Here is an 11,973-nt window from a genome sequence, read left to right on the forward strand (position 1 = left end):
ATAAGAGCAAGGTTATTAGGTACAGTAGGGTTGAGGGTCAAGTCAATTGGGAGGTGAGTTTGAATGGAGAAAAACTGGAGGAAGTGAAGTGTTTTAGATATCTGGGAGTGGATCTGTCAGCGGATGGAACCATGGAAGCGGAAGTGGATCATAGGGTGGGGGAGGGGGCGAAAATTTTGGGAGCCTTGAAAAATGTGTGGAAGTCGAGAACATTATCCCGGAAAGCAAAAATGGGTATGTTTGAAGGAATAGTGGTTCCAACAATGTTGTATGGTTGCGAGGCGTGGGCTATGGATAGAGTTGTGCGCAGGAGGATGGATGTGCTGGAAATGAGATGTTTGAGGACAATGTGTTGTGTGAGGTGGTTTGATCGAGTAAGTAACGTAAGGGTAAGAGAGATGTGTGGAAATAAAAAGAGCGTGGTTGAGAGAGCAGAAGAGGGTGTTTTGAAGTGGTTTGGGCACATGGAGAGAATGAGTGAGGAAAGATTGACCAAGAGGATATATGTGTCGGAGGTGGAGGGAACGAGGAGAAGAGGGAGACCAAATTGGAGGTGGAAAGATGGAGTGAAAAGGATTTTGTGTGATCGGGGCCTGAACATGCAGGAGGGTGAAAGGAGGGCAAGGAATAGAGTGAATTGGAGCGATGTGGTATACAGGGGTTGACGTGCTGTCAGTGGATTGAATCAGGGCATGTGAAGCGTCCGGGGTAAACCATGGAAAGCTGTGTAGGTATGTATATTTGCGTGTGTGGACGTGTGTATGTACATGTGTATGGGGGGGGTTGGGCCATTTCTTTCGTCTGTTTCCTTGCGCTACCTCGCAAACGCGGGAGACAGCGACGAGGTATAAAAAAAAAAAAAAAAAAAAAAAAAATGTTTGAAGGAATAGTGGTTCCAACAATGTTGTATGGTTGCGGGGCGTGGGCTGTGGATGGGGTTGTGCGCGGGAGGATGGATGTGCTGGAAATGAGATGTTTGGGGGCAATGTGTGGTGTGAGGCGGTTTGATCGAGTGAGTAACGTAAGGGTAAGAGAGATGTGTGGAAATAAAAAGAGCGTGGTTGAGAGAGCAGAAGAGGGTGTTTTGAAGTGGTTTGGGCACATGGAGAGAATGAGTGAGGAAAGATTGACCAAGAGGATATATGTGTCGGAGGTGGAGGGAACGAGGAGAAGAGGGAGACCAAATTGGAGGTGGAAAGATGGAGTGAAAAAGATTTTGTGTGATCGGGGCCTGAACATGCAGGAGGGTGAAAGGAGGGCAAGGAATAGAGTGAATTGGAGCGATGTGGTATACAGGGGTTGACGTGCTGTCAGTGGATTGAATCAGGGCATGTGAAGCGTCCGGGGTAAACCATGGAAAGCTGTGTAGGTATGTATATTTGCGTGTGTGGACGTGTGTATGTACATGTGTATGGGGGGGGTTGGGCCATTTCTTTCGTCTGTTTCCTTGCGCTACCTCGCAAACGCGGGAGACAGCGACAAAGTATAATAAAAAAATATATATATATATATATATATATATATATACATACATACACACCCTATCCTGAGCCAGGTACTTATTTTATCGACCAGTCCCTAGGTATGGATGAACAGCTGTGTTGACTATGGGCCGACTGCCACAACCAGGATTCGAACCTTTACGCTCGGCCCTGGAGGCCCGTGAATGTGTCACGGTCAGGAACGCGTACGCTAAAAGATATGGGAAATGATATTGCGTCTGGGTATTAACTCGTATTTTATTAAGGCAGTTCCAGAGTTTTGGGCTTTTATGAATAAATATCGTGTAAGAAGTGTCTATAAAAACATGCATTAAGTTTTGTTGATATTTCCATCAGTTTATTGACTCTTTTATGCAATGAATGCTTTGAAGTTTTTTTTTTTTTAGTTATTTGATACTTTTAAGACCTAAGATGAACGTTCATATATATATATATATATATATATATATATATATATATATATATATATATATATATATATATATATATATATATATATATATATATCTGCCTTCGGTATTACAGGTTTTGGAATGTCTTTGATATTTCAGAAGGTTTATTCATGGTACAATAGAATTTGGTAAATAAGTTTTTGCTGGTTTTGCATTGATAAGAAATAGTTCATTTATTAGGCAGGAAGGATGAAAAAAAAGATTAGATAACAAGCGTTAAAGAGATATTTGAATTTGATAAGGAAACGATAAAAAATGATTAGATAACAGGTGTTAAAGAGATTTATGAATTGGATAATGAAACAGTTGTTGGCAATCGATAATGAGAGAATGGATCTTTAACATAAGAATATGATCAAGAAATTGTTGGATGATAGTGTACAAAATTGTATGTGCCGTGGCTAACACACGTGAAGCATAATGTACTCAACAGTTTATTATAGAAAAATAAACGTAAAATATAAAGTTTGGAGCAGTTTAAATGTTTTGAGATAATACAACGTGTAAAGATTGCTTAATGATATGGTACTGATAGGGGGATGAAGTATAAGTGATTGTATGTACTGAGGGACATAGGTGGAGGAGAAATATAGGGAAGGTGTGGAGGAGGTGGGCTCGTATGCAGTGCAGTATATACATGGCTATGTCTTCAGCGGTTTTTATGTGTTTTTATGTCGTGTGTCATGACCAGTAGGGCAGTGTCTGTCTATATCCTCTCTGGCTGGTGAATAAAACCACAACAATACACGAGGTTTGAAGTGTGTGTTCGGGGAAAATTTCCCCTACCAGCACGTCGCTTGAACATACTAGGATGAGATCTTATCTTCACACGTACTAGCGTGGATATTGAGAATACTAAACGCGGGATACCAACCGGAAAAAGTGATTTTGAGATATACAGATTTGAGTATGTGATACAGGAGGACGTTAAAGTAGCAAAGGTGAGAGATTTTTCATCTGTCGGGTACGTATGTAGCACCAACAGTGACGGTCCCTCAGATGTCACTGTTGCACCAACAGTGACCGTCCTTCAGATGTCACTGTTGCACCAACAGTGACTGTCCCTCAGATGTCACTGTTGCACCAACAGTGACCGTCCTTCAGATGTCACTGTTGCACCAACAGTGACCGTCCCTCAGATGGTCCTGTTGCACCAACAGTGACCGTCCTTCAGATGTCACTGTTGCACCAACAGTGACCGTCCTTCAGATGTCACTGTTGCACCAACAGTGACCGTCCCTCAGATGTCACTGTTGCACCAACAGTGACCGTCCCTCAGATGGTCCTGTTGCACCAACAGTGACCGTCCCTCAGATGGACCTGTTGCACCAGCAGTGACCGTCCCTCAGATGGACCTGTTGCACCAGCAGTGACCGTCCCTCAGATGGACCTGTTGCACCAGCAGTGACCGTCCCTCAGATGGACCTGTTGCACCAGCAGTGACCGTCCCTCAGATGGACCTGTTGCACCAGCAGTGACCGTCCCTCAGATGGACCTGTTGCACCAGCAGTGACCGTCCCTCAGATGGACCTGTTGCACCAGCAGTGACCGTCCGTCAGATGGTAATATGGTTTGCATGATGCAGTATGGTAATGGAATATGATTTACGTGTTCAGTTTAGGTTTTGTGTTTGTGCTGTTCTTGATGCACGTCAGGAAATCAGTTATTTTCTGGTGAACTGATATGATCACAGTTTAGGAAATTATTGTTATCTTTATACTGTTGTTATCGACATGAGTTGAGAGACTTGTTCTTTTTATGCTCTGGTTGGGAAATTATTATTTTACGGTCCTTTATCATATACTCGTATGTTAACAGTTTACGAAATGGTTATATTCTGGTCTTATATTGTGCTCTTGTGTACACCAGCTGGGAAGTTATTGTTTGTTGCTCTTGTGTTTGTGCTCGCATGTGCACAAGTTTGGAAATTATTCGTAATTTCTGGCGTCCCATTTCCTGTGTGTAGTAGATAAGAGATTATGAATAGATTATGATTTCTCGGCCTTTTATGGAGTTCATATGTTCACAGTTGGGGAAGTAGTATTTTCCGTTTTTATTGTGCACTTACGTCAAAAACGTGGGGAATATGCCCTTTTTTTAGTGTTTTAATAATCTGTTCTTTGCACAGCTTTGGAAATTGTAGTTGTGTGAAGTGGTTTACAGTGTTGGAGCACAGGGTCTCAACTGTGTAGGTGTGGTCAGGTTGTATCTGACTTCAGAGGGAAGGGGGTCGAAAGGGGGTCTCGTGATTGTATACTTTTATAAAGGTTGTAAAGGTTTTTCATGTTCCCATTGTGTAAGTGTGGAGCCTGTAGGGCTTTAGAGTGAACGTTACGTACTTCCAGTGAAAACTGTGCCTTGTTATTACAGTTAATGTGATGTAGAGCCCACTGTGCTTTCTTAGGAGAGTAATTGTGGCGTACTTACGGTGGACACTGTACTACCTTATTTGACTTAATGTAATGTACATACAGGGAACATTAGAGTATTAGAGTGACTTTGACTTGATTATAGTGAGCACTTTACCTACTCACTAAAGCGAATGTGACATACTTATCGTGAACACTTTACACTCTTCTTAGAGTGAATGTGACTTACTTATAGTGAACACTTTACCTTCATATTAGAGCAAATATGGCGTGTTTATGGTGAGCACTTTACCTCCTTATTAGAGAGAATGTGACTTATATAAGTGAACACGTTACCTTATTATTGAGCCAGTTGTACGGGTGGTAGATTTAAGGAGGTTGTGACAAACTTAGGTGTACGTAAGGAGCAACCCTGAACACATGAGTACGACCCTTCAGTTTGATGGTGTCACTTCTAAGCTAATCCCAGAGGGTCAGGTCAAAGGCCAGGATATCGTACATAGGGTCATGCAGCCGTACTGATGGGTCGTACGTCGTGGTCAAGGGGCTAGACAGTGCGCGGTTTAGGATCCACAGGCATGTACGCATTACTGACCGCTACGCATGTGTACCAGTGCGTATAGATAAATGGGTGTGTGTTCGAACTTCTGTTCTTAAGCACATTTTCACACACACACACACACACACACACACACACACACACACACACACACACACCGTGGTGTAGAGATTAGCGTTACTAATCGCGAGTCACGTACGGGTCCGCCCAGGGTCGGGCCCGCATTTGGTTCGAATCATAAGCGCCGCACAGTCCACACCCTTCCCAAGTGTTCATCCTCCCTCGGAACTGATCATTGAATGGGTACCTGGCTTAGGCTGGTGTGTGTGTGTGTGTGTGTGTGTGTGTGTGTGTGTGTGTGTGTGTGTGTGCAAGGAGTAGAGACATGGTACATGTGTACAATGTAAAGAAATTGGGAAAAACAATTGTAACAGAAATAGTTGGCTTACGCCCATCCCAGATGTTCGTCCCCCTCCCGGGGCTAGTTGATAAATGGGTTCCTCACGTAGGCTGAGTGTGTGTGTGTGTGTGTGTGTGTGTGTGTGTGTGTGTGTGTGTGTGTATGTGTACATATGAGTAAAGACTTGATACATACATACAAGGTTGAGAGACGGCGCAACATGAGTGTAGAACCTTCTCCCCGGAACACGCAAATAGTAGCCACTCGCACTTACACACACACACACACGCACACACACACACACACACACACACACACACACACACACACAGAGGCCATCATGGTGCGCGCGCGCACTCCGTAGTATAAAGCTGTTGCCTTCCTGTGTGGAAACCTTTGTGGTGAACCTTGACTGACGTAACGAACAACTAAGTGCGAATTACCCAGAACTGCCCCTCCCCCCTTCTCCTCCCCCTGTCTCTCATTCTCACGCCAGGAATCAATGATGCCTCGCCCACTGGGTACCTGTGGTACTCTCTCATTCTCATGTCTGGAATCAGTGATGCCTCGCCCACTTGGTACTCTTTTATTCTCACGTCTGGAATCAATGATGCCTCGCCCACTAGGTACCTGTGGTACTCTCTCATTCTCGCGTCTGGAATCACTGATGCCTCGCCCACTGGGTACCTGTGGTACTCTCATTCTCGCGTCTGGAATCAGTGATGCCTCGCCCACTGGGTACCTGTGGTACTTTCTTATCTCACATCTGGAATCACTGATGCCTCGCCCACTGTGGTACTCTTTCATTCTCACGTCTGGAATCACTGATGCCTCGCCCACTGTGGTACTCTTTCATTCTCACGTCTGGAATCACTGATGCCTCGCCCACTGGGTACCTGTGGTACTCTCTTATCTCACATCTGGAGACATTAATGTCTCTGTGTTTGGCCAGCTTGGTACCTGTGGTAGTCTCGTATCTCACGGCAGGAGACATTAGGGTCTCATTCTACGTTGGTGCTGGCTTGGTACCTGTGGAAGTCCCACGGGTATTAAGCCCCTCGGATCGATTCCCCGGGCCTTATCACTGGTTATCCTTAATTGACCTGTTATCTGTCATTTGTTTCAGCTTAGTCTGGTGTGTTTTCTCTCTGATTGTTTTTCCTTGAATTTGATTCCTCCTGCATGATATATATATATATATATATATATATATATATATATATATATATATATATGTATATGTATATATATATATATATATATATATATATATATATATATATATATATATATATTGAGGCTCCAGTCATGGACAAAGGTCCACATCGACACCGGGTCTTGACTGTGAAATAGAAGATTATGAAAAGGGGGAAAAAAAAAAACAGATAAGGAGTATTTACGAATTTTGGAGGAAGTGAAAAACCTGTGTTTTACATTGTGCCAGATCATAGTTTTAAGGGAGAGACACGAGAAGTTCGAGGGTTCCAAAGCTTCGATGTGTTGGGGATGAAACACTTATCAGAACGGTCCACCCTTGAGTTGCCAATGGCCACACAGTAATCATGTGACGCAGCAGCTGGCCGAGTATCGCATGGTCTAGCTGATTTTTATACATTAGTTCCAGTTTGCATGATTTCGTTTGTTAGATTTCAACGCATGATTTTTCCCCCCTAACTAAGGGTGTAGATTTATTTCTTTTCCTTTGTGGTAACTAACATGGCCTGGGAAGATATGACCAAATCGATACTGTTTCATTTCAAAAGTTGAATTAACGAGAATATGTATCATATTTTCATATATATATATATATATATATATATATATATATATATATATATATATATATATATATATATATATATACACACACCGTACTTAGTTTCCTTTTCTACTTGAGCGAGATAGCGTCACGTGCATATGTACGACAGCCACATATGCATGCGTCCAGTCCCTGCCTGTTATCTGTGATGCATCGCAACACAAGCATACCATCCACGACAAAGACCCACACACTGACTTCATGGTTTTACTTTTCCCGATATATATGCTTTGGTGCGGTCCATTGACAGCACGTCTCCACCCCCATCTCTCTCTCTCTCTCTCTCTCTCTCTCTCTCTCTCTCTCTCTCTCTCTCTCTCTCTCTCTCTCTCTCTCTCTCTCTCTCTCTCATATACTATATCATCACAGTCCATTCTCCCCAGTACACACAGCTCTCGCCCATCAGAATGTTCAGGCCCCGATACCCCACAGCCTACTTTTCTCTGGTCTTCCCTACCCTTTTGCTTCCTCCTCCACCTCTTCGTACCTTCGGTCTCCAGATGTTTGAAATCATTTCAGCACGCACTGGTCCGTCCTTGCAATCAGACTACACTTACCACCACACCTCTCTCTCCCACTGTCATCCCTCACACCATCAACCCGCCTCACACCACATACCGTCCTCAGGCATTTAGTTACCAACACACCCACCCTTTTTCTTTCGCGTTCAGGGCCCAAGGCACAACCATACACCACTGTCGGGACTATGATACCTTCAAGCATACCCATCTTTACCTTTACAGACTGACCTCTCCTTCCACGCGCTTCATGGTGTACCCCGGAGCTTGGCCGCCCGCTCTCACACAGTGACTCACGTCAGCCGTCTTGGTTCCGTGGGATTAATTAAGGAGATTAATTTGAACTTCTCGGGTTTTTGTAGACCCGACCTGAAAGTAGGGAGGTTTTAAGAGAAGAATGAGAGAAGGGAGAGAATTCCTCAGCCTCACTGCTAATCCTCGTGTGGCCGATGTCTTCACAGTCTGTGTGGGTAGAAGCAGCCAGTCACCTGTAGTAGGTCCATGTCTCAGGGAGCCTTTACCCAGGCAGACTTCTCGTGAGGACGGAGAACCAAAATGATAAATGTAGAATAAAGAAAAAACTACATCGCGGCGGAGGGAAAGGGATGCTGAAGAGAGGTGATATGTAGAGTTTATGAGATGTGTGCTTTTAATTACGCTGTGGCTAAAGGAGAGTTGGAGAAGAGACACCTTCAATATACATGAAATATTCTGTAGGGGAGTGAGTGAGATCCCAGTAGCATTGTCATGTTTAGATTCGTAGAATAATTACTCTCTTAAAGAATATTAAAGATCTTTTCTCATTGTAACGACGTAAATTCTTTGATACGTGAAGTGAAGGAGTATGTTATTGCTGAGAGTTGCGGTTTGTATCACACTATTGCAGATGATTGTTTGTGGCAGATGGGTGAGGTAGGCATGTTGGGTACAGCGGCCAGCCTCAGGACCCGGTGTCAAGTGAGGTGAGGTGACGAGTGTGCAAGGTGGTCATTGCGATGCCTCCACATTGTTCTCTCTTGACACCTAAGTGCCGCCTCTACGCTGTTCCTCTCTTACATCCCTCGCTCCCACTTTTCTCCTTCTCTTCCCCACCCTGTCCTTCGCAGACCTGGAGTGAATTGTCCGGGATGAAGGTCTGCAATGGATAATTACGACGGGGGTTTAAGGATGGGTTGTGGAGCTGTAGGGTGGGTGAGAATGGGAGTGTCATTAACATGTTCCTGTGGTTGGCCGGTGCCGAAGAGCATAATACAAAGACGGCGGAATAGAGGGGGCGGGCTGGGGGAAGACCCCGCCCGCCCGTCTGTCCGTCATCTGATGGTCCAAGGTTGCTGTTGACGGATGGGACAGACTCCGTCCATCACCTGCTGGTCCACCTTTGCTGTTAACAGAAACTGGACAGGCAGACCAGTTCATAACGTTAATCGTACAAATGAAAGCTGTGAATTATATAAGTTAACCTGCTGGTGATTCATACTTATCCAGCTGTTTATATATTCATTTATTCATTCATTTCTTTTCGCGTGAACTAGACAGCATCAATTATACATCAGATCGTTAGAAATGATTGGACGGAGGAAAGCCTGCGAGGCTAAGATTTTCTTTGAGAGACAAACTCAGATATTGTGAGGGGTAGTTACACGACGACCAGGATGGTGTTGTATGATGTATGGCACTGTTAACGGGATCCTTCGTGCCTTGTGGTCGTCTCATTGTGGTTAGGGGTCGTACCGTCGAGCTAAGGAGGTTCAAGTAAGCGAGGTATGTGAAGGGGGTGATCCTAAATCCACTTGGAAAGTAATTATTTCCACTGGTGAGATTAGCAGCCACGTAGTCTGCAGTGTCTACTCCGCTGGTGGTGGGGTTTACCATCAGTGATGCAGACGTTGCTAGCTACCTGAAAGAATAACGACCAACGAGACGCTTTCCAGGGATGTGATCCAGGCATCTCAGTATTCCCTCTCCTGGTGCCATGTGTACAAGTCCACGTCACGGGTTTGACATCTCAAGTCGGCTTCTGTGGCGTGTGTTAGTGTTAGCTTTTGGTCCACTTAAGACAATGATAGCGATGATGGCGCATTGTCTTGAATGATATGGATTGCTTTTCGAACGTCAGTATAATGTTAGGACAGAAATATCCAAGAGTATTTTTTTTTTTTATCGAAAATGCGTTTACGCCGTTTCAGGGCAGAGGTTTTGATAGATTTTAATGCTAGTCTTACCTGCCACACAGGGCATGACCAGTTACTGGGAGGTAGTGCCTCTGGACTCTTATGTGAGGTCCATTGCTCTCTATAGTATGCGTTTTCTACTTTGACAGGTTATTTAGTCGGTCAGTGTCGTTGATTCATGACAAAACCTGTCACGGTTGTGCTGGGTGAGTAAGATACCTTAATGTGCTTGGATGGATATATTCACATTGAAGTCGTCTCAAGCATAGGCTGTCTCCAGTTTAATTACGGTGTCGTCTTGATGTTCAGCAGAGAATGGATCCGTCATCTGACCATGTTGGTTATTCATAGCTCAACACGGTTCATAGTGAATATCGTTTACTGGCTGGTAGAATTAGGGTACTCAAGTCACCTACCTGGAAATTCCACGCTTTAATGCCGCCAACACAAAACGGATAAAAAAAATGCATATTGTATTATGACAGTAATGGTAATATGGACCTCCGTGGTATTGTGGTTAGCGTTCCTGACCCTGACGAATTCAAGAGCAGCTCCGGGTCGAGCGCATAGGCTCGAATCCTGGTTGCAGCTGTTCGTCCACCTCAAGGGGTTGGTCGATGAAGTGGGTATCCCTGGGGATAGGGGAGAAAGAGTACTTTCCACATATTCCCTGCGTGTCGTAGAAGGTGACTAAAAGGGAAGGGAGCGGGGGGCTGGAAATCCTCCCATCTGGTTTTTTCTTTTTCTTATTTTCCAAAAGAAGGAACAGAGAAGGGGGACAGGTGAGGATGTTCCCTCAAAGGCCCTGTCCTCTGTTCTTAACGCTACCTCGCTAACGTGGGAAATGGCGAATAGTTTGAAAGAAAGAAGAAATATATATATATATATATATATATATATATATATATATATATATATATATATATATATATATATATATATATAATTTTTTATCATGCTGTGTCGCTGTCTCCTGCGTTAGTGAGGTAGCTCGAGGAAACAGACGAAAGAATGGCCCAACCCACCCACATATACACACACACACGCACATATATATATATATATATATATATATATATATATATATATATATATATATATATATATATATATTGAAGGTGACATAGCACTTCAGTAGTTCAAACAGTTGTATTTAACATGTAATTTTTCGATACATGTGGCACATGTTTCGTAGAGACAATACACCTCATCAGGTGCCAGTACTTAACAAAGTTATGTAAATCCCAACACCACACTTGATTCCCGCCGTTCAACTCCAATCTTTATAGTCTGCTTTGTGTGGCCATAACCATTGTAAGGTGAGTGTGATTGGGGGTGGGAGGGGGGGGGGTCACGTGGCGGGGGTTGACCTGTATAGCTGGGTGTGTCTTGAACAACTTTTTTGTTTTCGTGTTTTGTCATTTCTCTCATAATGATTTGGTTAAGGCTAGGATGGGCCTTAAAATTGCCTGGGGACAAATTAAAGTTCTTAGTGTTCGCAATTAAGATAGATTCAGTGACGTTGCGTGTGGCATAATCAGTAGAGGTGTATGAAATAACGGGATTTTCAAGATCTATGGGGGTGATCATTTTCAGTTTCATCAATACTGTAACTTTCATATATACTGTAACTTACATGTGGATTGATTCAAATCCAACCATGTATGAGTGGATTATGTTGCGAGAGAATAATTGTTCCCTTGAGGTTCAAGTAGCAAATGTGAATAAAGATGGTGGGCGTTTGGGGAATTCGCTTCAATGAGTAATGAAGTCATCAAGAACAGTTGAGAATTCGAAGTAGTTTATTGGAAGCAACAGCCGATCATTAAGGGTAAGGTAACAGCACTGTTCTGGATCTTAGTTCACGGGTTCAACTTGCTCATAGGTATCGAAGCGAAGGTGGAGAAAGTTTGGAGGGATTGGGATTGTTGTTGCAGAGCAGATTGTTGCTAATTGAATAAATATGAAGTGAAAAAGAATACGGGAGATGTAGGAAAAAAGTTTGTTGCATCAATTATAGGAAGTTGGCTAACGGAGTTGAAGATTGAAGTGCAAGAGCAGATCGAATCTAATGTAATAACAGTCAGAAACGTAGACAGGAGGACGTGTGTGATTTTGTCAGATGTGGTGCAGTCTTGTGGGGTTTTCACACACACACACACACACACACACACACACACACA

The 11,973-nt window shown here is 43.6% G+C and overlaps 1 protein-coding gene across 7 annotated transcripts in view; it reads left to right on the forward strand.

The window, feature by feature from the left end:
• Window positions 1-11,973, forward strand: part of LOC139761399 (Fanconi anemia group J protein homolog) — a 1,968,572-nt gene that overhangs the window by 800,701 nt on the left and 1,155,898 nt on the right. The window lies entirely within an intron of this gene.

The sequence above is a fragment of the Panulirus ornatus genome, chromosome 3 (assembly GCF_036320965.1).
Source record: "Panulirus ornatus isolate Po-2019 chromosome 3, ASM3632096v1, whole genome shotgun sequence".
Lineage (NCBI taxonomy): Eukaryota > Metazoa > Arthropoda > Malacostraca > Decapoda > Palinuridae > Panulirus > Panulirus ornatus.